Below are 23,359 nucleotides of genomic sequence, written 5' to 3'. Positions count from 1 at the left end.
AACAGACGAGGCTGTTCTGGGTTGCAGTCAGCCCCTTATAAGGCAGCCTCCATTTTTCCTGCCTTCCCAGTACTGACAGCAACTGTATTTATTCTCTCTCCCCTTTCTTCCCATTTTCCCTGCCTCCCCCCTTTTCCATTCATCACTTTCCCCCTTTTTTGTCCCTCTCTGTCTCCCTTTCATTCTTGTCTTTTGTTCCCTTTCTCATTTTTCTTCCGTCTCTTCACTGCCCTGGTGTTTTCTTTACTCCATCTCTACTCCTAAACATTCTGTAGTCCACCCCTACCCTTCTTGGTCCCCTCCCCCAAAACCTTTTCTATGGAATATATAAATACATATATGTGTGTGTGTATATATAATCTGTGTCTCTGTTGGTTGTGTCAGCATATTTTAGACTGCTGGGCTTTGCATGTTTTGCAGCTGGTTTTGAAGCAGTTGTCAGGCGGTGATGGATGACTATCATCATTTAAAGTGTAAAAGAAAATGCCTTGGCACAGACAGGCGTGATGGACTGCCGTCTGCCAGCCTGGATAGGCACAGCCACCAGTTTCTTCTCCCGGCTTCTGACCCCCTCTCTGCTCACACTGCCCTTGCCAGAATCTACAAAAGTCATCGTGAGCCGTGCAGCACCGGGCTCTTGCCTTCTATAATATCACTTTGGTAGTTGTCAGATCATATGAAACGTCAAAATTCATGTGGCCTCCGCAAAGAGATATATTTAGTACAGCTGCTGCATACCTACACGCTACCCCTGACACTGACATATTAGTTATGCTGTCTTTTGCAATCTGATATCTTTAAATTTGCCACCTTGTTAAGTTTTGATTAATGTGATTCCATTTCACTAAAGTAATTGGCTTGGCCTGTTGTAAAAAATAATCAGCCCCCTCTACGGAACAAATGCTAGCACATGCTAATGAGGGAGTGAGTTCGTTACATTGATGGCGTGGACTGACAGTTATTAATGATTGTTATGATAAACAGACGAGTGCGAATTGGGATGAGTTGGGCAAAAGTGACAGTTTAAAAATAACGTATATTGGAAAGTACTAACGAAGTAATATACTGTTAGGAAAACAATCATGCAAGTTGTCAAGGAAAGAAGTGTAATTATACAGCCGCATGGGCCGCTTAGGAGGACAGGGACCTGCCTGATAATGGACACATTTTTTGTTGGCAACAGGGAAATATGTTATGGCAGAAAGAGGTGCAGATTGATAAATTAATTGGTCCTTCTCACAGCTCCGAGAGCAAACTTGGCTGGCAGTCACCATGCAGATGAGGGAGATGGAGTTTGCCCAGCGCCTCTTCTCCCCAGAATCTCCCTAGTCCTTGTTGCCAGGCTTTTCTGGAGCCTCTTGTCTCCTCTCCCCACTCTTCTTCGTGAGCTGCAAAAAGTCGCAGAAAATGCGTCCTGAGGCGGTCTGCATAAAGTACAACTTTGAGCGGGAATGCTTGTAGCCATGTCCAGTTTTCGTTTTTTAATGACCCTAAAGACTTAAATGCCCTATTGTTGCTAAAGTCTTGGGCTGTGATGGAGGTAATTATGGGTGGCTTCAGGAGGGGCTTACACAGGCTGGGGATCATTCTTGAGGGAAGTGCCAACTCCGTGCTTCCAAGGCCAGCAAGTTGCTGTAGGCTGTTTGCATAATTAGCTAAGACTGCAGCGTATATGTGTGTGTGTGTGTGTGTGTGTGTGTGTGTGTGTGTGCGTGCGCGCGCGCATGCGTGTGCGGGGGGCGGGGGGGGGAGACTTGTCTGAAACACCAGGCTGAGATGACTGTGGGCAGTGGGGGAGTGAGGGAGGCATGCCTTTGAAGAGAGTTGACAGAGTGCAGTGGTTCATGGCCGTCCCACTGGTGTTTGCTGACTTGACAAGGGAGGAAGGCAGGTAGGAAGAAGTGGAGACAAGACTATTTTGTGACCTCTGTTCAGGCTTGGGTTCTGGTTTTGTGTCTTGGCTGAGGCTCTTGATCGCATGTAACCAGTAACCAATTTTAGGTAGCTTACGTGTAAATGGAGGATTTATAAAGATGCTGAATTGGTTCATGGAACCCAAGGACACGGCTGGACCTCCCTGTGAGTAGGAATCAGACTTGGAGAGGGACCAGGGTAACCAGTCTCTAAGTCTGTATTGATCTCTCTCTCTGACCCCGACCCCACCTGCTTCTGCTACAGTCACCACCCCGCTTCCTCACCAAGCCACCAGAGCCAGGAAAATGAAGGCAAAGTCCTGGGGCTTTGTCAGAAGACAGGCATTGTTTGTGTGAAGACTGGGTGTTGAAAGGATGCCTTATACCCCACCTCCAAATGTGAGACTTGTCAGAAAGGGAGCCTGCCCTCTATCTGGATTATCCAGCCATTGTGGTTTAGGGGGGTAGAGCAAGGAGTCTGCTGATGTTCAGGCTGTGACACTTTGTTTTTCTCATAATTATTATATCAGCATGTATGTTAACTCAGTCTTCACAACCACCCCGTTAATGCAGGTGCTGTTCTCCTCATTTAACAGATGAGGAAAAGAAGGCCAAGCATTTGAGAACTTGCCTCTCCATCACGGTAAGGGACAAAGCTGGGGTTTTCATCAAGGCTCTCTGTCCCTGAAACTTGATGTGTCCCACTCTACCCCATCACCTCTTGCAGGAGTCTGTGTGTTTCCCTAACAACTCAGGCTGGTAGATGCATCAGTGTTCTCTGCTTTGAGAATCAAAGAAAAGAACCTCTGGGAGAAATACTCCTGCCTGTGTCCCATTTGGTCTCTCTGAGTCAAGACTGGGCAGGGGTCTCTGACAGGAACTTGACGATTCACATTCAGATTTTCTGCTGCCCCACATATGAAAATGTGTGACCACGTGGTGTTGGTCCTGGTCTACTTGGGGATGTGAGCAGAAATACAGTCTCGTTATCTGGCCATCAAGCCCGGCGAAGACTCTGGGGCCTCCTTGTGCAGAACATCCAGAGCAATCCTGAAATCAAAGGAAGCTGCCAGTTACCTCACAGCAAATCTGACAATTAGGAAGGAAGGCAGTGCCACTTTTCTGTGTTAGGAAGAAAGTATTTGCTCTGGGGATGGAGCAGGAAACTAAGATTTATTGAGTGCCTAACACGTGTTAGGGGTGGTACCAGGCACTCCCTGGTGCTGTGTCTCAGTTGGGTGGTGGGTGTGTCCCCATTTTACAGATGAAGATACAGAAGTTCTGGGTGGTTGAAAGCTACAGACCTTCCAGTGGAGTGGGCTGTAGAATGACAGTTGGTTTCTTCTGAAATAAGGGCTTGGTCCTGTCTAACCCAACTATTATATGTCCCTCAGAAAAGGACTACCTTTTATCCCCCTTCACTGTGAGAGCGGGAAACTGCAGAGTTGAATAATTTAGCCCCCTGGACTGGGAGGTGGGACCAGGGTTCTGATTCTGGCAGTGACTCTGGAACAGATCACAGGACCGTTCTCTCCCCGGTTTGAGGAAAAAGAAAGATGACAACATTAGTGATTCTGAAGATGAAAGAGAAAATGGATTTGGAATTGTCTTAGCCCTTAAAAGAAAGGCAACGAAGGCCCTCTCCTGATGGGAAGGTTCAGCTTTTGGTGGGTGTGAGGCCCACTGTCTTGCTGACCCTCAGATGAACCTCTTCCTGCAGTCCCATGACTGAACAGGAGGTCAGCCCAGAGGTGAGGACGGGGTCAGAGAATGAGCCCCCGTGGTGGACAAACAAGGCCAGGGAGGACTCTCATCAGCATTATAGATGTTCTCCCCAGCATCAAAGGGGGCAGTCCACTCCCTTCTGGGGCAGGGGTGCGACTTTGTGTCTTTCGCACTGTTGTGAAAAGAGAAAAAGTAGCCACTCAGCCCCAAAAGTTCTCTCTACCATTTTCTACCCAATCTTGTCCATGTTTTTCTCTCTCAACATTCTCCCTTCTCATTCCTGGAAAGCTCTATGTCTTCCCTCTCTTTTGCCTTTTGGCTATTTCCACAATGGGGTTTCTGTGCTGTATGAGCTACTGACCCTAGCGTTGCTCTGTGGCAAGAGACGGGACACACCCGTGAGCAGCAACATGCTGTGAGGTGAACTGATGAGCCCCCAAACCTGGGCTTATGAACAAATCTGCTTCCCAGCTTGAGCCTGGACAGGAAATGTTATGCTAAGGGATCACGGGTGAGGATATTGCTGGCCCCCGAGAACTCTGAGGATGGCTATGAGCCATTGGCTAGTCTCTCACTCAATGATTTCTCCTAATTTCAGTTTTAGTAGGATGAGTTGGAAGTTAGTTTGTAGGAAGTCTTGTGGCCTCTCACGGCAGGCTCATTCATGCATCCATTTTTTTGGACATCCAAGGAAAAGTATAACTCCTCTCAGAAGGATTGGAACGGATGTTGGCTTAGACATGGATGGGAGGAGATTTTCAAGCTGCAGGGATAGAGGGCACATAGGGACAATAATCCTTGCAAGTTGTCCATCATTGAAGAGCCATGCTGCTGTTCACAGCGCCTCCTGGTGGCCTCAAAGGAAGGCATGGGACCCAGCAGATCTTGCTCAGCCTTTTATGGGAAGAGTGTTTGGTTGGCCCTGGTGCCTGAAAATTTTGAGCTGGAGATGGTGGATTTTTACATTGTATAGGGTTTTGGTGACAGATATGGTGTGTGCCCCAAAGGCACTAAAGGGTATTGATACCCTTGACCCTTTCCCACCTCCATCACACAACGTAGCTATGAAAATGCAATCAATCCAGTTTCTGACATTTCCACCCCCCACACTCACAAGAGCACCTACTGTATCAACATGACATTTTTTAATCTTGGCTTGTTTTCCAGGCCATGAATTTAATTTCTCAATGCTCCACTGTTCGGCTTTTATGTTCTCAGAGTGGAATGTTATCCAGCAATAGTTACCGCCATCTTGTTAGTCACATCCTCTTTCCTGGGCGTCCTAAAACCAAATAATTTTTAAAAATTCATTGCAGCCATGGTCACTCAGCCTTGTGCTAATAGTCACCAAGTTCTGACAAAGTGAGTCCGACATCCCTCAATAAGTAAAATCCAAACCTCCTGATGTTGTGGAACAGTAAGCAGATTGGCACGTCTTTGGATTAGTGGAGGCACTGAAGCAAAATACTCAATCCTTAGTGACCTTTGGCAAACGGAGGGGGATGTGTAGCCATTGTAGGTTATCTGTATGTTCACTGCATAGACACTCAACCTCTCCCAGGCCAAGACAAAAGCTGTCAGAGCAGATAAACTTAGTAGGGAACTAGCTATTTTCCTTACTACATCACAGTGCCTTGCAGAACTATTTTATCTGATAACCTGCTTCTTCTTTAAACTTGTCTGTGAATAGTTCTGTGAAGCATTAAGCCTTCCCTCTTAGGTTTTGAGCCTCCTGTACTTTGTTGTAATCTTGGGCCTAGGACTTTCTTTCTCATAAAATGTCTGTTCAGCTGTCCTCTGTTAGAGTATTCTGGTGAGTTTCTTTTAGGGAATCCATGGGAGAAGCCATATCTGGATTTTGCAGGCACACACGTTCTGGGTGTGTGTGTGTGTGTGTGTGTGTGTGTGTTTAAATGTGTTCCTTTTATTTGTCCAGGAAGCATTCTGTGGAAGTGGGGTGCCCCTTTGATCACCTCTTTCTGAGCTCATTAATGCCTGTTTCTAGTTGACACTTATTTCATATGTTGATTTAGAATTTCACAGGCACTCAGAGAAAAAATTTGGGCAAACATTCTTCATATTTGGAGTAGAGCCCATACTTCATTTTCCTCTTCTCCTCAAGCAGTGGTGACTCCAGGCCAGGGTTGTTGGTGCTGAAGACTGGCTTTGTGACTTTGGGCAAGTTGCTTCACTCGTCTTGGCTCAGATTTGCTCCCGTTTAAAATAAGATGGTCACATGAGGCGATTTCTCAGACCTGTTCCAGCTTTAATGGACTCCAGGCTTTCTTAGCCAACAATAGGACTGAAGCAGAGTATATTTTAGGGGAAGTGGGTGAACTGTTGGGCTCTTCTTCTTTCATTCCTATTCCAGGTGAAGATAAAAGACTATGCTCTCTATTGAGCTGACATGAATTCAGAATTCATTAGTGTTCAGCTTTCTTTTAAGCTTCAGACAGGATCGTGAAGGGAAAAGCCTGCCCTCAATTCCTTTGCCTTATTAGTTCTTCTCATATAATGTGCTGCAGAAACTGCTAATTGTCACTTGAGGTGATGGGTGAGGGTCTGGTTTCTTGAAGGAAGAGTCGAATTTATCAGTTCCTGTCTCCTCTTGCTTAGGTGGAGGTCTAGTCTGGTCTAATAGGAGAGGAATCTAAATTAAATCTGAACTAAAATTAATTCAGATGTTCCCCTTTGCTGAAGAAGAAGTGGGGAGTCCAGGAGAGTCGTAGGGTAACTATAAATATGTAGTTGTATACAGATCCAGATGTAATAATGAAAATAAAAAATTGGGGGGCATTCTTAGAGTGTCTGTGGGTTCCCCTTGCACGCGCTATGACCAGGAGAATGTAAACGTTTGCAAGCGCATACACTTCACTAAGGAGCCATTGAGACGTAATTTCAATTTATTACAAATGCATCCACTGCTGGTCTTTTAAAGGCTAGTTTTATTTAGTTTTAGTTTATAACTCAAAGTACTCGATACTTGTGTGTGAAAATGTACTCCTTGCACCTTGCGCCCGGTATCTTATGTTTGTGCATCAACTTCACAGGACACCAAGCTTAAAATGTAAACAGCGTTTTATAAAATGCCATTAGCATTCCTTTCTGAATCCTTGGTGTCTGCTGATTTTACCTTTCTGTCCACATGTCTCTGACTCAGCCTTCTCTCTGTCTGCTAAGCATTTTGTAGTCTTTGAGCATTTGCCTGGTCAAGTCCCCAGGCTGGTCCTCAGAGGAACATTTGCTCCCAAAGCTGGAAGTCACCCCAGTAGTGAGTGCGCCGCCCTTCGTGATGAGGCATTGTCTGTAATGTGCCATCGTTCTTGGGCTAAGAGACCCAGCTGATAGGTAGCTGGAAGGCCGATCTTTGGTGGAAAGATTTCCCTCTTGGCTATGTAGTAAATGTAATTTGGGATTAGATCGCTTCAGCAAGAGATGGCAGAAGTGTCTAGTTCTTGGCTCTGTTACTCACCAACTGTGTGACCGTAGCAGGTTTCTCCACCTCTAGGAGCCCTTACTTGTACATTGGAGATATTATCTCTCACGGGGCTGTCCCAGGGGTGACAGACAATGCTAGTCAATCCACTCCATTCATGGACGTTGAATAAGAACCACCAGCAGTTCTCACTCAGGAGTGTATTATAATTGGCTAAATAGAATTTTACTCGTGGAACTTGAGACAAATGGGAAGACAAAGGCAACCAGACTTAACTGTCAGCTCTGTGACTGGGAAATTCTAAATCACTTCCATTTTCCTTAATACCTGGACTTTTTCATTGTTTGGCTTTTGTCTCTTGTCTTCCCTGCCCCTCCCTTTCTTTATTTTTATTCTTTAAAGATTTCCTGGCATGAAGAGTTGCTAGTAACTACTTGTCTTGGAGTCAGTTTAGCAGAGCAGGTGAATGCAACCTTGTGCAGGGCAGATGTGAGCACCAGTTCGTCCTAAGAGTAATGCAGCTTTTAAGAGAAAGTTTGACAAAGTGGGAAATCGGATAGTGGCTTTGTAGGAGCTTTCAGAAGAAATAGTGGGAATTTCACATATTTGAAACTATTAGAACAACAATGAAAAAAAGCATGTATTTGAGAACACAGGAGAGGGAAATGAAATCCTTAGAGCTCAGGGATTTGAAGTCACAATGACACTATTTAAAATCGTGTGACACTTTTCATGTTCCAGAAGCTAAACAGTAAAATTAACTTTGCTGTAGTTTTTATGAACTTCTTTTGAACTGTTGCATAAAAGTAACAAATTTCTGGCAGGTAGACTGGGTTTCCCAAACTTTCTCACCAAGGCATTGAGAACTATCTGAAAAGTTATGTTTTTGTTATCATGAAAACATTAATAATATTAGAACTTGGCTAGAATCAATTTTTACTGTGAAACCAAGGCACTTTAACGGGTATATGGAATTGATAAATCTTTTTTGTGGTTGTCAAAACAAGCAAAGCTAACTTTGTACATTTCCTATTATAAATAAAAGCACTTTGACAGTCTGAAATGGGGTCTGTCAATATGGAGAGCAAACAGTGCGTTCATTTTATCAGCACACTTCTCTAAGAATCGTGACATTTCTCAAATACATATCACATATACATACATACATATCATACTTTCCCAACAGCAAAGCACAAAGTTGTTAGAGGTTGCCATGGGCACAGTTCTTGGAGGCTGACCGTCCATTGTGATTGCCAGTTTCCCTGCTGGGCTAGCCTACCGCTCACCTGACTATGTGGAGACCATCTACCCATGTCCTTGTGGTCCCCAAAGGCTTCTAACGATGCTGGAGTCAGGGTGAGTCCTTGGGTTTTCAGGTGGAGCATCTCATGTTCCTCATGTTGGAATTGGTCACGGTGAACCGGAGCCTGAGCTCGGGACAGGGCTGAGCTCTGTGGAGAGTTGCATTCCACAGGAGTTACCCATGGCTCTTTTCAGGGGAGATATCTGTGTTGCTCTAGGCAGGGAGAAGGCCTCGGTTGGGTCCCCCATCCTGAAAGGTATGGGTCTGGTGGGGTGTTTGATGTACGGGTAGGTGACACTTTTTTTTAGCAGGCTCTTAGGCCACCTCTTTGCATTGGATCCGATGAATGTCCTTTGTCCAAATGTGCTGTGGAGCCCGGGCCCCTCCACCTGCACCTTCCCTCAGCCCACTGTCTGTCTCCATCCCAGCCTCTTTCAGACACCAGTCGTCAGCTTCCCTCCCAGGAGCTCCCCTCATGTGACCCATCTTTTGGCACTTGAATGACCTGCTGATCTCTTCTTGACTATTTGCCTCATTTCTTCTGTTCATGGTCAACTTTTTGAGGACAATAGATACCTTAGTTTAACTTTTTTTTGTTTCCTTTACTCGCTGTAACTCACATTTTATCTCATGCGAAGTATTTTTCAAACAATTTTTTTATCCCAGGGAACTTGTGGTCGCCTTGCAATCTTTGGCTTGGAAATTAACCTGATGACTGATGTTTTGTGCGGGGTGATAAGCAGAGTAGATAGTGACTAAGAGCGCACATTCTGTAGCCAGAGGCCTGGCTCAGCAGTGCCGTTTACTGGCTGTGCCTCAGTTTCTTCATCTGCATTGCAGTGGGGATAATATGAGTACCTCCTTCATAAGATTGCATGATGTGGGTTAGCCGTCCTTGCCATTGTTACTATTACTGTTATTGTTCTCTTACCTGAGGGCTTCGGGTTGGAGAAAGAGGTAGTAATCAACGGCACTTTGGGTTAGTGAATTTTTTAACTACTTCATGATTCTGATTTAGGGTAGGAGTCTTTGCTCAGGGACAGGAAGATTCTTCCCCCCTCCCCCCCCACCCCCCACCCCTTCTTCGTGTCCTTCAGGACTGGCTGCCCTACAGCTCATTCCTTTGGTGCAGGAGACACTGATGCTGCCTTTTACACACAGGGATTCTTCTTAGCTGCTTGCTTTTGAGAGCGGGTGTCTCCTCTGTTAAGGGATTAATCTTAATCCTAAATGATATTTCATGGTCTAAGACTTAAATTTATATATCACCATCCCAAATAATGTATTGGATTGCATTAAACAGATTGTAGATTAACATGCAACTATAAAATAAAATCGTCAATGCGTTGTTGACAACTCTAAGTGCAAGTTCATATATTTAACTACATTTGGGGAATATTGAATTGTTTAAAGCAGCTTAACAGGTTGATGTAAAATTAAGCATCATGTTCTATTTCAATTTGTGGACCAGCCTGAGAGACAATAAAATGGAGGCTTAGGCTTGAGAGCAGACGAGTGTGGAAGAAAAATGTGGAGGCAGGCTTGGTACCAGGGAAGTCCTGGCACAGTCTTGGCATACTGGGTAGTAGTAGAAGGATTCTGCCTTACAAAGGCCACATTGGGTGGTAGTAGAAGGATGTCTACTTATTTGTTTAGCCTGGTAGCGGCTATTTAGAAACCTCAGAGAGTTTATAATCTAGTTGAGGAAATAAAGCAGTGAACACACTGAAAACAATGGTGAAAAATACAAACCATGAGGTCCTTTAACATTAAGCTGTGTGAGATGGGCCACTTGATATGAGAGTTCACAGGGAAGAACAGTGCTGTCTGGAGTGGTCAGAAGGGTCTCACAGATGGTGGCGCTTTCTGTGATCCTGGGAAGATGGTTGAAGAGGAGAATGGAAGGGGAGGGTGGGAGGAAGAATGGCGGGTCACAGTGTGCTGCGACTGTGGGAAGCTTCTTTTGAGCAGTTGCTTAGGGCCAGGTGATAGCTGTGGGAGCCAGGCAAGCACTGATCTTGGAATGTGGAACCAGACTGCTTGGGGTTCAAATCCCAGCTCCCCTGCTTTCTAGCCATGTGACCTTGGGAAGCTTACCTAACCTCTGTTTTTCAGTTTTCTCATCTGTAAAATGGGAATAACAATAGTACCTACCTTAGGATTGCTGTGAAGACAAAATGTGTGTTTGAATAGAGGAGGGGTGTAGTGGAAGTAGCATTTGACCTATAATGGTATTCAAGTTTGATCCTAGGGTAAGAGATTGGAGTTAGGAAGGGAGACTGGGGAGGCTGTTTAACCCATTTAGGTGCAAGGTAGTGAATCGCAGACTAAGGATTCTAATAAAACAGCATACATATATTTAAAAATTTTTCTTGACGTCTGTTACTGTCCCTTGCTTGGGCTGTGGAGAACATCGATATCTACCTCCTGCCGTGGTTTTGTTAGCCCTCTTCTAAACAGTAAATCCTGAGAGGTGTGTGAGCTGGGAATGTGGATCCTGCCAAGTGTGGGCGTTTCCTTTCCTCTCCTTCTCTCTTGCTCCACAACGTTTAGACGTTTTTGCACCTATTCCAAAAACTGCTCCTAAATGACTTTGGAGCAAATAAAATAATGGATATAAATTATCTGGAGAGAGACCTCAGCTTGCACTTGCAGATAATGCGAGGTGACCAGGCAAAACTCCAGAGTAATTCTGAGCTGTGTTAAAGGGCGGGTGAGGTGCAAAGACTTTTTCACTTGGTGCTGCATGAATGAGATCCTTGTTGGAGCTCTGGAGTTGCTTACCTGGGTTCAGAGAGAAAGTGAAAAGTGGGAGGTGGGACAGGCTGGTGAAAAAATGATTCAAGGGGTAGAAAATAGATCTCTGAAGGAAAGTCTTGTAAGACTGATCTGTTCAGGCTAGGGAAGGAACGGATAGAGGGTTAATGAATTACTACTCTCAAACAGCAAAGGGTTTTTAAATGTAGAGATGTGTTTCTCAAAGAGTGCTCTGTGGAACCCAGGTCTTGGGAAGGGGGTACCTTCCGAAGTCAAGTCTGTTTGGGAAATGATGTGCTGTATCCCTCTGTGGACAATTCACAAAGCATATTAGTGTCTTAAAGGGACTGAAGATTTCTGCAGGAAAGAACCCCATATCACTTTGAGTAATCTAGAGTATTCCAAACATTTTTAGTCATTTTTCTAACACCTTTGGAAAATGCTGATTTAAGAATTACTAAGGGGATTAGTATAAAACAAAAATAAAGGGTTGAGGCATGAGGCCAAGCATTGTGGTGATACTGTATTAGAATTTTCTCTTGGGGGAAGCTTGAGGTCTTCTCTTTTCTTGGTGGTGGGTGAAGAAGAGAAGAGAGTCAGCCATCCGTCAAGGCCATTTGCTGCCCTAAGTTCAGAGGCCACTGCCTATGGTCCTTCCCAGTCCGGGGGACACATAAGCTGAGTGTCCTGGACTTCAGTTTCAGGCCTGAATTGTTGGTGGTTGGAGAAGCTTGACAGGACTGGTCTCAGTGGCAGGAGGTGGGATGGATGACCCTTGGGGATGGCCAAGGAATAGCAGGCCCAGACCTGGCCACTCGACAGGGGCCCATGGCAACTTGCTGACACAGAGTGCACATTTGCCCTGTCACGGGCCGGCCAGCCTGACATTTGGGTGAGATGGTCCAGGAGCTATGGCCTCCTGTGCACCTTAGGAAGTTAAAGAGCTGGAATTCACGAGAGGCGTTCTAGGCTTATGGTGCCTTCATCAGGTATGCCTTTGCTTTCTCCATTTTTTGCTTAAGACTCAGCTTTTTTCACTTCTTTGTTTTCTCCCTCCCTCCCTCTCTCCCGCCTTTTTCATTCTCTCTCTGTCCTTCCCTTTCCTTCCCATCCTCCACCTCCCTTTCTCCTATTTCTGTTTTTAACAGAGAGGGAGAAAACTAAGTGTGCCTGCTCTGTCATTGCTATATATATATATATATATATATATATATATATATATATACACATACATGTGTATGTATAGATTTGCTTTTTGCCGAGATGCATACCTTACTCTTTTGATCCTGGGAGAATCTTTTTCTTTTCCTAAGTTATAAATGACCTCTCTCCTTTTTTACTCTCTTCCCATCCTCCTTGGAATGTGTGTGTCTGAATATCTCTCTCTTCTACATCTCTTTGTCTCTTTCTCTCTGTCTCTTTCTCTTTCACTACACGCACACATGCACACACACACACACACACACACACACACACACAGACACACAGTATCTTGAAGGCTTGAAGATATAGGATACACCTTTTGTGTTTCCTTTATTGTACAATATTGCACACATCTGTAATTATATTACTCTTAAAATAAAGCCTTCATCCACTCTTAACATCTTTTGATGTCCGTTCCCTGCTGACTCTATTTTTTCTTGTTCCCACTTTACATTAATGTGAAGAGACAGTTGAGTAAATGCACAATGAACTTCAAAACCTAGTAATTGTTTTTCAGAAAGAATGAAACTTGTGAATTAGGTATGGATTGTAAAAGAACACCAGGGCTGATTAGTGTTCGTGAGGGGCTCCTGCCGGACGGCTCTGACACCTGCCTGCCAGCTCTCGCCACAAATGCCACCACTGATGCCTCTGTTCTGCCCATCACAGGGCGGGGGGAGCAGTGCTGGGTGGGAGTTGAAAGACTCGGCAGTGAACCACCTTGTCAGGCTTGGCAATTCATGGGACGCCTGACATAAAAGGCGGCGAGAAGCAAAGATGAGTTGCATCCATTTTTACAAGCAAACTCCAGTTATCTGTAAAAATAAAATAAAATAATAAGTTTTTGTTTTTTAACCAGAGAATGAGCGAACACTGAAGGTATTCACAGTTGTTTTGTTTTTTTTTGAAGGTTGTGGAGATAATGAGATTTTTGAGAGTTGGGGGAGGAAAAGAATTCACAAGCCAAGTTTCAAGCTGCTGAAAAATTGCTTTTAGGAGAGGGGAAAAAAAAAACCCCTTTTCCATGCTAACCATCTGCTTGCATCTTGTTTACTGCCCAGAGTGCCAGTTTGTGCTTATTAATCATGCTTACACAAGTATCTTAATTACTCCCTATGTAGCTGCTCTGTCTTGAACTCAGAAGTTGACCTTTCTCTTTTTATTCCTTTAAATCATTAATCATACACAATCAATGCCAGCGGGGCAGAGTCACGGAGAAGGCTACGCAGAATCTCACACCTCATGCCAGTCCCCGGCAGACAGGGGACGCGAGTGACTGCCTCGCCAGCAGCCGGCCGTATCTTAATTAATGACTCTGCTGTGCTGAGACTCATGGGCGGGTGGGGGGCCGCTCCCGCCACCGCCCCTCGGCGCTTCTCCCTGCTTCCTCGATGGCTGCCTGGTTTGAGCAATGCCTGCTTGACTCTGCTGAAAACCGTCAAGGCCTCGGCCAGGGTTTGACAATCCTGCACATCTAGACTCTGGAAGGATCCAAGCAGAGGCAAGGTGAAAATCCTGTTAAAAGGTTAAGTTTCTGATTCAGGAGGTCTGGCTGGGACCCGAGCATCTGCATCTCTGATAAGCTCCCACGTGACACCAATACAGCTGCTCCGTGGACCACACTTTGAAGAGCAAGGAGTCAGACAACTGATGACAGCTGAGGTCCTCCCTCTAAGCCTGAAGATAGCAGAAGAGAGTGTAACTTCGAGGGTTGTGATGTATATGTCCCCATGTCCCCCTGTCCCCGCTTCGGCTTTATCAGTCAGAGTTCGGTGAGTGGAAACAAAAAGAATTTCCACAAAGGTGACATACACACACGTACAAATGTGGCACCCTCATCCGGGCAAAGGAAACACATGTGATGTAAAGATTGGCCTTTGCCATGGAGGGAATAGTGAAACTGAGACTTTGTTTTTCCTTTTTCATTGAACTTTGTAAAAAAGTTGCCTAAAAGAGCCAAAAACATTCTATTCTAGAAAAAAATGAAGTGCTTAAAACTAAAATAATAATAAAAATTTAAAAAAAGTATTGAGGCTTGGGTTTCATAAGATTGCTTCTCAGTTCCAATATACCAGACAAATTACAGGAAATGGAAGTAATTTTGTTCCCCCTGACCCTGTTCTTTCAGCCTCTTAAGTAGGATGGGAAACCTGGAGATAAAAAAACAAAGGGGAAAACATAAACTGAGGGCCTCTTCTTTTTGCCAGGTTGACTGTTCTACTTTTAAAGGGGAGGAATTTAGCGTCTCTGGAAAAAATAGATTGAACTTCTACTCGCTGTCTTTAATTTTACACTTAAAAGTAGTAACCACAATGTGCAAAGCTGTATGGCAATAATATACACGTTCGGGTTTTGGTTGACACTCCTAGCAGTGATGACACAGGGATGGAATACGTTTGAAACACATTCTAAATAGGACTTGGGATTTGCGTACTCTCCCATCTAAGGGAAGCTCCATAGATCATACTGATGCTAAGGGTTTTGCCCTTGAATCCTTTGGAAAGAAACACACACGGAAACACATTATAACTAACCTTCATTGCTTTCCATTTCAGCTAATAGTGGGGTGAGGGTCAGAGTGGGAAGGGATTTGATTAAAAACAAAGTCTTAAGTAAAAGCAACAAATCTGTATTAGTGAAAAATCACCTAATTAATTCAGATAAGAACTCTGTCGTTCCATATGCAATAAGAGTACACGGTTAACTGACTTTATTATTTACATTAAAAATTACTTGTTCGTGAAGTTAAAAAAAAAAAATCAATTACCCTGAATGAGGTGAATGAAGAAAATATTTCATCAACGTAGCTGGTCTTTTCAACTGGCCGCCTTTTTGGAGTTTCTTACTGATTTATGAAGTGAAAATTCGGTCTTGTCTCTGGTGAGGACTTTCTGTAGCCTTCCTGCATAGTTTTGGTATTTGGGTATGTGCGGGGTTTTGACAGCCTGGAGAGTATCCTGGCCAAGAAGATAGAAAGACATAACTCACTTGCGTTTGGTAAAGTAATAATTAACTCGAACTTCTGGACGTGGAGCATTTTGAGACCTGGAGCTGGGCTCCTTGCATAACCGTGGTCTGCTGTGAAACCCTTTATAGAAGACTCTTCCTGTTCTTGGAACTTTGTGCAGACTTCAGAGCAGGCTGATTTAAGTGTTGAAAGCCTGGTTTGGCAAGAGTCGTGTTTATGCTTTTCTCTCTGAAGGCCATGGATCTGACCCCTCCAAGGAAGCCAAGCTATTTTTAGGGAAAGGCTAGATTGGCATTTTCTGGGGGGAAATCGGTGGCATTTTTCATAGACAACTCTTGGGACAGGGGTTAGGGGTGGGCTGAAGTCTCATTAGGACCCTGCTTTCTTTGGGCCAGGGCTCTGCACCCTCCATTAGGAGGACTCCAGGTCTGCTATGGTGGGAGACAGGCCTATAGGCCTTTCCTGTAAGAAGTACATAGAAACCCCTGTCTAGCAAAGAGAGATTCTTCGGTTACCAGTATTTAATTGGTCTGCAGGGATGGGGGGACCTGGGAAATCTTCAGTTTTTATAGTTCTCCAAGTAATTCTGGAGTTCAGCCAGTGTTGAGAACCACAGTGGTTCTGCTTGCCTTGGCCCCTTGCATTCTCCAGCTGCTGTACAAGGCTGGAACCCGTTCCATTCAGGCTGTTACATGCGAGCTCTGAAGATAGAGGGATGATGACCTAAGCAGGGTGTCTGCCCTGAGACATCCACAGCCTGTGAAGGAAGGTACTCTGTGGTACCAGATTAACAGTGCTGGGCTCCACGTTGCCCACGTCGTCCTGGCTCTGGTCTTCCTGGCTCCCGTCTGTTGGCTTTGTCTGCCCTTTAGCGCTTGCCTGATCTTCGTTAGCTCTGTCCCCCACCCCCCAACCCCCGCCCCGTATATCTAATTCTGGGCTCTGTTCTCACGCGTATTCCCAAGAACGTGGTGTGAGAGGTACCACAAGAAGGATGGGTTCTCTGGTGAAGGCTGTTGGGGAAGCCCCAAGTAGAACAAAGTTCAACACTTGACTTAGCTGTTTGGGTTCCTCAGAGTAGACTCAGGTGCACATGTGTATGTCTAAGAGGAGGGTATACAATTTTCCCCACTTGTCTGTTCTCATGAACTCTGTATCAGGGACCCCCCCCATGCGGGGTCGAATACTTTGTGGACCTCCTGGTCCGTAAAGTATGTTTTGGCCAGTGCTGTTCTAACCTCTGGGACTTGGGCCAACCTCCACTCCAGATAATGCGGCTGTTTTTATGCTTGGTCTAGACTGCTGACTCATGGGTTCTGTCCCTGAGCTGGCTGGCTCCTATATGTTGCCTCTCCTACCAGCCCTGGCTCTCCGCCACTAGAATCCAAAACCATGTGCCACCTTCCCTTCCAATACTGACAGTGACAAGCCTCAAGTGACAGAAACCTTTCCGTTTCCTTCCTTGCAGAGTCGGCTGTTGGCATCATTTACTCATTCACAGTGAGCAAATCCTTGTATCAGGTACTAGAGAGAAGTTGAATTCAGTTCTGCAAGTATGTATATTGAGTACCAGTTATATGTCAGGCACTGGGCTTGGTGCTAGGGATACAAAGTTGGGTGATGTTCTGACTTTCCTAAAGGAACTAGTGTTCTAAGTGAGAGTATAGTGATCCTGAACCTGTGTCACATGATGTTCTGTGATGTGAGAGGAGGGGTTTGGAGGGAAGAGGCACGGTTGGGGGGGTGGGGCTACAGGAACTCCATCTAAAGGGCAATAACCCAGCCTGAGTGCATCAGGGAAGTCTGCATGGAGGAGGTGACTCCTGAGCTGGGGTTTGGAGGATGAATCAGAGAAGCTAGCAGAAGAAAGGGAGACAGAAAGCTCATTTATTTAGGGTGAAGGATTCAGAAAGGCAAAAATGCCTGGAACACTGTGGCAGGATGAAACAAAACTGAAGGCATGGTACCTGATTTTGAGAAAATGGGATATACAACTGAAAGTCTACCTGACTGTCTGGAAGAAAGTTTATATTCAACTGTAAATTCTTAGCGTCCACCACTTTGCAGAGAATTTTTTTGTGGAAATGTGATAGTGGAACTACTAGTAGAGAAAATCGGGAAATGGAGAAGCAGATAGACCCAGCAGGTCCTGGAGATTTAGAGGTTATTTCCAATTTCCAGATATGGAATCTGAGGCTCAAAGATGTTCAGTTACTTGCCTAGGGCCACCCAACTACTGCTTACTGGAGCTGGAGTTGAACTGAGATCTGCATTTCTATAAGAAGCCTCCATAGAAGAAAGGATTTTTGCCCTGGGATTTGACAGAGGAGAGAAGCCTGCACGTTTTTATCTGGCACTTAACGGAATAGTTTCTTCTCATGCCAGGTATGGTCTCTGAGGTTTCTGATGTCAGTGGTAGGATTCTGGCCTCTTACAGTATGAGGGGCCTGTGAACTTTCTGTACAGATGGGGAACTGAGTCCTAGGGTGGACAGGTGATTTGTCCCAGCTGAGTAATGAAACAGGTGGGATTGGGACACAGCTGGCAATAATACACCAGTGCTCTTTCAATTCTAACATGCCATTTTATTGGCAGGAGGTATTGTCCTCATTCATTAAGTTTGCTCCCCCCACCCCCAAATAAGTTGGTTCTTCATAGTGGAACCACCGTAAGATTCAGTGGTTGAAATGATAACAAAACCATTTCACCTTATTCATGAGAAATTCACCCAAATCCCAAAGTTATGAAAACAAAGTTTTTAAAATAAACTTGTGATGGACTAATTTGGAACAAAAGTCTGACCTGAAGTGATGTGAAACTATAATGTTTATTCACCTCACCTTTTCACGTCAGGAAAAATTGTAAAAGACTCTGAAACTGGTGCTCGCTTCGGCAGCACATATACTAAAATTGGAACGATACAGAGAAGATTAGCATGGCCCCTGCGCAAGGATGACACGCAAATTCGTGAAGCGTTCCATATTTAAAAAAAAAAAAAAAAAAAAAAAAAAAAAAAAAGACTCTGAAACTGGCAGCACCCAGATTCCTGGGTGTTCTGTCTGGGAAATCCTTCTGCACTAGCTGTGCCTTTCCTTGTTGTCTTTGAGCTATTTTATAAAACTGTAAGTGGTAGGAAACTGATATTAATGCAGATCATTCTTTCCCATAGAAATGCAAATGAATTGTGTCCCGTATTATGCAATTGTTCATAGCTCCGTGGATATCAGTTTTGTAAATTCATTTTAGCATTCCTGATTGCCTGCATATGTGTGGTACTTGGACTCCTCCTTTGGACGGGTACAACATCTTAACTAGTTAATTGTTTCAGCTAATATTTCGCATGTGTTCATTTTATGAGTCACGATTGTACATTATTTTTAAAGTTATCTTTTTACAGTATTATTATCCCTCTTTCATTGTAGAAATATGAGCACCTGCTAAGACTGTTAGCTCATATACAGTATATAAAGTATATTGCCTTTCTAAAATCTGAAAAAAACTTTGATATATATGCATGCATGTATATCTGTATGTATACATATGTGTGTATAAATACCAATTATATAGTTATATATGTATATCAATTATATTTATACATAATTATACGTATCTCTATATATAAAATCTCCAGAAGGAATTCGGACAGAGATTCTGGACCTGCAGTACATAACTCCTTTTATTATTGTTTTCTTGGTGTCAATTAATTCAGTCACAATTTACTAAATAGTTTGAGAAAACTAAAACATAATTGAAATGAAAAAAAAAAATCTTTTTAAAAAAAAATTTTTGTTGGGGTGTAGTTGATTTACAGTGTTGTGTTAGTTTCAGGTGTACAGCAAGGTGGATCAGTTATACATATATCCACTCTTTTTTTTTTTTAAACAAGCTACTTTTTAAAAAAATTATTTATTTATTTGTTTATTTATTTATTTATTTATGGCTGTGTTGGGTCTTCGTTTCTGTGCGAGGGCCCTCTATAGTTGCGGCAAGTGGGGGCCACCCTTCATCGCAGTGCGCGGGCCTCTCACTGTCGTGGTCTCTCTTGTTGCAGAGCACAGGCTCCAGACACGCAGGCTCAGCAATTGTGGCTCACGGGCCCAGTTGCTCCGCGGCATGTGGGATCCTCCCAGACCAGGGCTCGAACCCGTGTCCCCTGCATTGGCAGGCAGATTCGCAACCACTGTGCCACCAGGGAAGCCCTCCACTCTTTTTTTTAGATTCTTTTCCCATATAGGCCATTACCGAGTATTGAGTTCCCTGTGCTATGCAGTAGGTCCTTACTAGTTATCTATTTTATATATAGTAGTGTGTATATGTCAATCCCAATCTCCCAATTCATCCCTCCCCTCCCCCCACCCACCCCCTGGTAACCATAAGTTTGTGTTCTCCATCTGTGACTCTACTTCTGCTTTGTAAATAAGTTCATTTGTACCCCTTGGGAAAAAAAATCTTTTAAGTATGAATTTTCAGGACACAAGAGAAGTTAAAAGCTATAAATAAGAGAACCAATTCAGTTAGAATTCAGTGTTTGGATAGGCTGTTTTTCTTTTGACATTATCAGTCCAACATGCTGATCAGCACATTAAGAATAAGACAGGGGCCAAAACAGGCACCAGAATTGCATAGCAGTCCTCTGTGATAGGGTGCTTTTTTAGCCAGATAATCCACATTTATTTATCTGTCTATTTATGAATAGTTACGTGTGTATAATAATAACTTTTTTTTTTTTTGTAGTTTTAGGGGCAGAGACTAAGGCTCCAGTTAGGGGCATTCCTGATGATTATTGACACGACCACTCTGACCACTCCAGTGACCCGAGGCAGTCAAAATATCCACACACTTTGCCCTTCTCACTTCTTATTTGCCCCACACTTGAGAAAAGGGCTGTATAGTTACATCCTAAAATGTCAGCGCCCAAAGAATTCTTAGCATCTCTGAATTCAGTCCCCTCTCAACTTTTTTTTTTAACATCTTTATTGGAGTATAATTGCTTTACAATGGTGTGTTAGTTTCTGCTTTATAACAAAGTAAATCAGTTATACATATACATATGTTCCCATATCTCTTCCCTCTTGCATCTCCCTCAACTTTTAATTAAACCAAAGAATTACTTACTTACTTTTGAAACATCATTAGGACCTAAACCTGAAATTATAAAATTCTTATGTCTATAGCTTTTCGAGGGTATATCCATTGATCTTGGCTTGAGAAATAAGTACTGGTTTAACGAGTCTGTTACACAGGTTAACTGCAGTTAACGGGTTCTTTTCTGGAAGGTGGCTGGGATGAGGAGGAAGAGGAGTGGCATGTATGGATGTGGAAACCTGGGATGCTATATTCTCCAAGAGGCATAAAACTGTGAGGTGAATGTTTTCCTTATTAGCTGTGTGCTATAATATAATACAGATTTCATTAGAAATAAACGTATTGGACTAATGCAGTGTATATTCTCTCCCTCTTTCCCCTACTCCTCTTCTATATTTGGTACTACTTGTCCTTTTCTAATGATTTTGTAAGCCCATTAAGAATGAGCTTTTAAGAATATAGGTTAAACTGAATGCTTTCAGTGAGTGGGGTTTGGTTTTAATTGAAGTGAAGCTCTCCTGCCAGGCTCAGTCTTAGTTGGGCAGGATATTCACATCTGTTAAGGGACCTTTGGAGCCTGTATTAGTTGGAATCAGAGAGCTGGAGAGACCCATAGAAATGATCTGGTCTAAACTCCTTATTTTAACTACAGATGACGAAACATTACTTTTATTTTTAATTAGCGTGTCTTCCTGTTCATTCTTTAAATTCGGATTTTTCTGGACTTTGGCCATTAATGCTAGCCTGGGGCAGGCTCATTAGGAATAGAGATAGTCCAGAAGAAAGCCCATCCTTAGTCCTTTAAAATGACACCACTACCAACAGCAATCACTAACATCACCACTACCTCACCACACATTTCCTCCGTTCCTTTTGTTAATTCTAAAATCAAAGTCAGACACACAGTTTCTAGGCCTCTCCCAGGTCCTTAGAAGCAACAGGTTTAAATGAAGGGCCCCAAAGCTGAAATTTCAGTAGCGTGTTGACAAATCCACCCCTGCCAGTAATACTTGCGACCTGAACTATTCTTGTCTGAATCACTTCCTTTGCACTTACCCAGACAATGCCTTGTATCAGGAGTTGTTAGTTTTTGTAAAAGCCTCACTCTTTTCCTCAAATAGACTGGAAGCTTATTGTGGGCTGGGTCTATGTCTTAAGCTTTTTGTACTTCCCAGAGTATCTTGGCAAACACATTCCAATTCTGTCAAGTGCTGTGATCCAGTGGCATTGGCTACCTGGGATGCTCTATTGAGGAATCTCAGTCCTGCCTCGTTGAAAGTGTTCCCTAATTGATTACCAGAGTCTGCCACCAGCACAGGTGTGGAAAGTAGTGGATAACTGCCCTGGGTCTGCCAGGCCTGTGCTGGCCACTGGTAAACATTTATTGGCTGGGTCAGTGATTTATATTGCCATTCTCAGATTTATTCCCAAATGTAAATACCATGAAAGCAGGGCTTTTTTGCTCTGCTTTTTCTTGTCTCGTGGATATATCCTAAACTCCTGGAACAGTGTCTCACATAAAGTAGGTGCTCAATTAAAAAAAAAAAATCATGAATGAATTACTGTAAAGAATAGGAACTTCTGTACTAAATTTCACTTAAATTTAAATCAGACTTTTAATTAGTGATCTGGCAATACACAATTAATAAACTAGATTAAGCTTGAACAGTTTAAGAAAGTTCAGGTAAAGACTGAGATGGCGGGAATGTGGGAACTGTAGAGAGTAAATCAATTGGAAATTGCTGCTTTGCTGATTTATTCAACAAATATTTATAATGCATCTATTATATGATAAGCAGCCTGCTCCCTCCCCTTATGGAATTAGAGTCTGGTTGATTCCTTTTTCCCCCATCTTGCGATTAGGACTAAGTTATGAGTCAAGTGTGTAAAGGTCTCTTAAGGCCCATAAGTGCTTAGCCAGTGTATTGACTCTGAAAGACTTCCATTTTGTGTAAGATACTGACAAGGAGCAAGCTCTCAGCTACCAGCATTCTCCCTCTTCACCCTGTTTAGCCTGTTACATAACATTTGGGGTCCCCACAAAGCTATCTTCTGCTTGGCAGGTCTTTTCATGTATGAACTTGTAGCACCCCCATTTCTGAGGAGATGAATTTGCTTTTGCAGTGACACACTGTTGGCGTTGGGGTCTGTTCTTGGAGATGATAAGGGCTGGGCAGTTCTTTCTCAGAGGATAGATCTTTTTCCTTCTGAGGTTCTTTGGAGGGAGGCGGTTAAGGAATGGGATGGCGAGATCCCCTTGAAGCCTGTCCTCATCCTTCAGCCTGAGGCCCCAGTAGACTGAGGTTCTGGGAAGGCTGGAGAAACCACACACCACTTTTCCATATTTGCATTCAGACACCAAAGGTTACATCTCTGAGTCACATAACGTCACGCCTATTACGTAAAGCCAAATTATTTTGTGAATTATCACAAACATTGATCTGCCCTTGACAGTACTTTAGAGTTTTGCAGTAAATCTGCAGGCTGATAACATTCGCAGGGTGTCAGTTTTTGTCGCTTGTAAGCTTCCCTCAGTCAACTGCAGTTTGAAAGGAGTCCGGCATGACAAAAGCATTACTATCTCTTAAACTTGGCTTTAACCTTCAAAGAATAATAATTTATTATTCGGTGTTATGCCTCAGTACTTTTGGTGACAATATATCATTTTAAATGTTGGTAGCTTGATTTTTGTAATATGAAGACATAAATAGGAGAAAAAGAAAATGATAGCTAAGTGCTTTTATGGGTAGCGATCTGAGTAGCGTTCTTGTTGCAATTCATCCAACATTTATCTGCGTAAATTATGGTAGTTAAAGAAGAGGAGCAGATGAGATGTACACTTAAGGCCCTTTTTTATAGCAACATAAAATAGAGCAAAAATTACATTCATTAGTTTTTAAAATATAGCAGCTCTTTATTATAGTTTTCATTCATTGAAAGCAAATGTCTGGTTAGCTGATGAAACACTG

The 23,359-nt window shown here is 43.5% G+C and overlaps 1 protein-coding gene and 1 non-coding gene across 8 annotated transcripts in view; both read left to right on the top strand.

Annotated features, from left to right (window-relative positions):
* The window catches only part of LRMDA (leucine rich melanocyte differentiation associated), a 1,782,822-nt gene that overhangs the window by 339,022 nt on the left and 1,420,441 nt on the right, over window positions 1–23,359 (top strand). The window lies entirely within an intron of this gene.
* LOC132351333 (U6 spliceosomal RNA) lies at window positions 18,186–18,292 on the top strand. The gene has a single exon (XR_009498272.1). It is a non-coding gene; the product is annotated as a U6 spliceosomal RNA (small nuclear RNA).

Source organism: Balaenoptera ricei, chromosome 16 (genome assembly GCF_028023285.1).
Source record: "Balaenoptera ricei isolate mBalRic1 chromosome 16, mBalRic1.hap2, whole genome shotgun sequence".
Lineage (NCBI taxonomy): Eukaryota > Metazoa > Chordata > Mammalia > Artiodactyla > Balaenopteridae > Balaenoptera > Balaenoptera ricei.
Note: the sequence above shows the minus strand (reverse complement) of the source record. Positions and strands in the feature narration are given on the sequence as shown.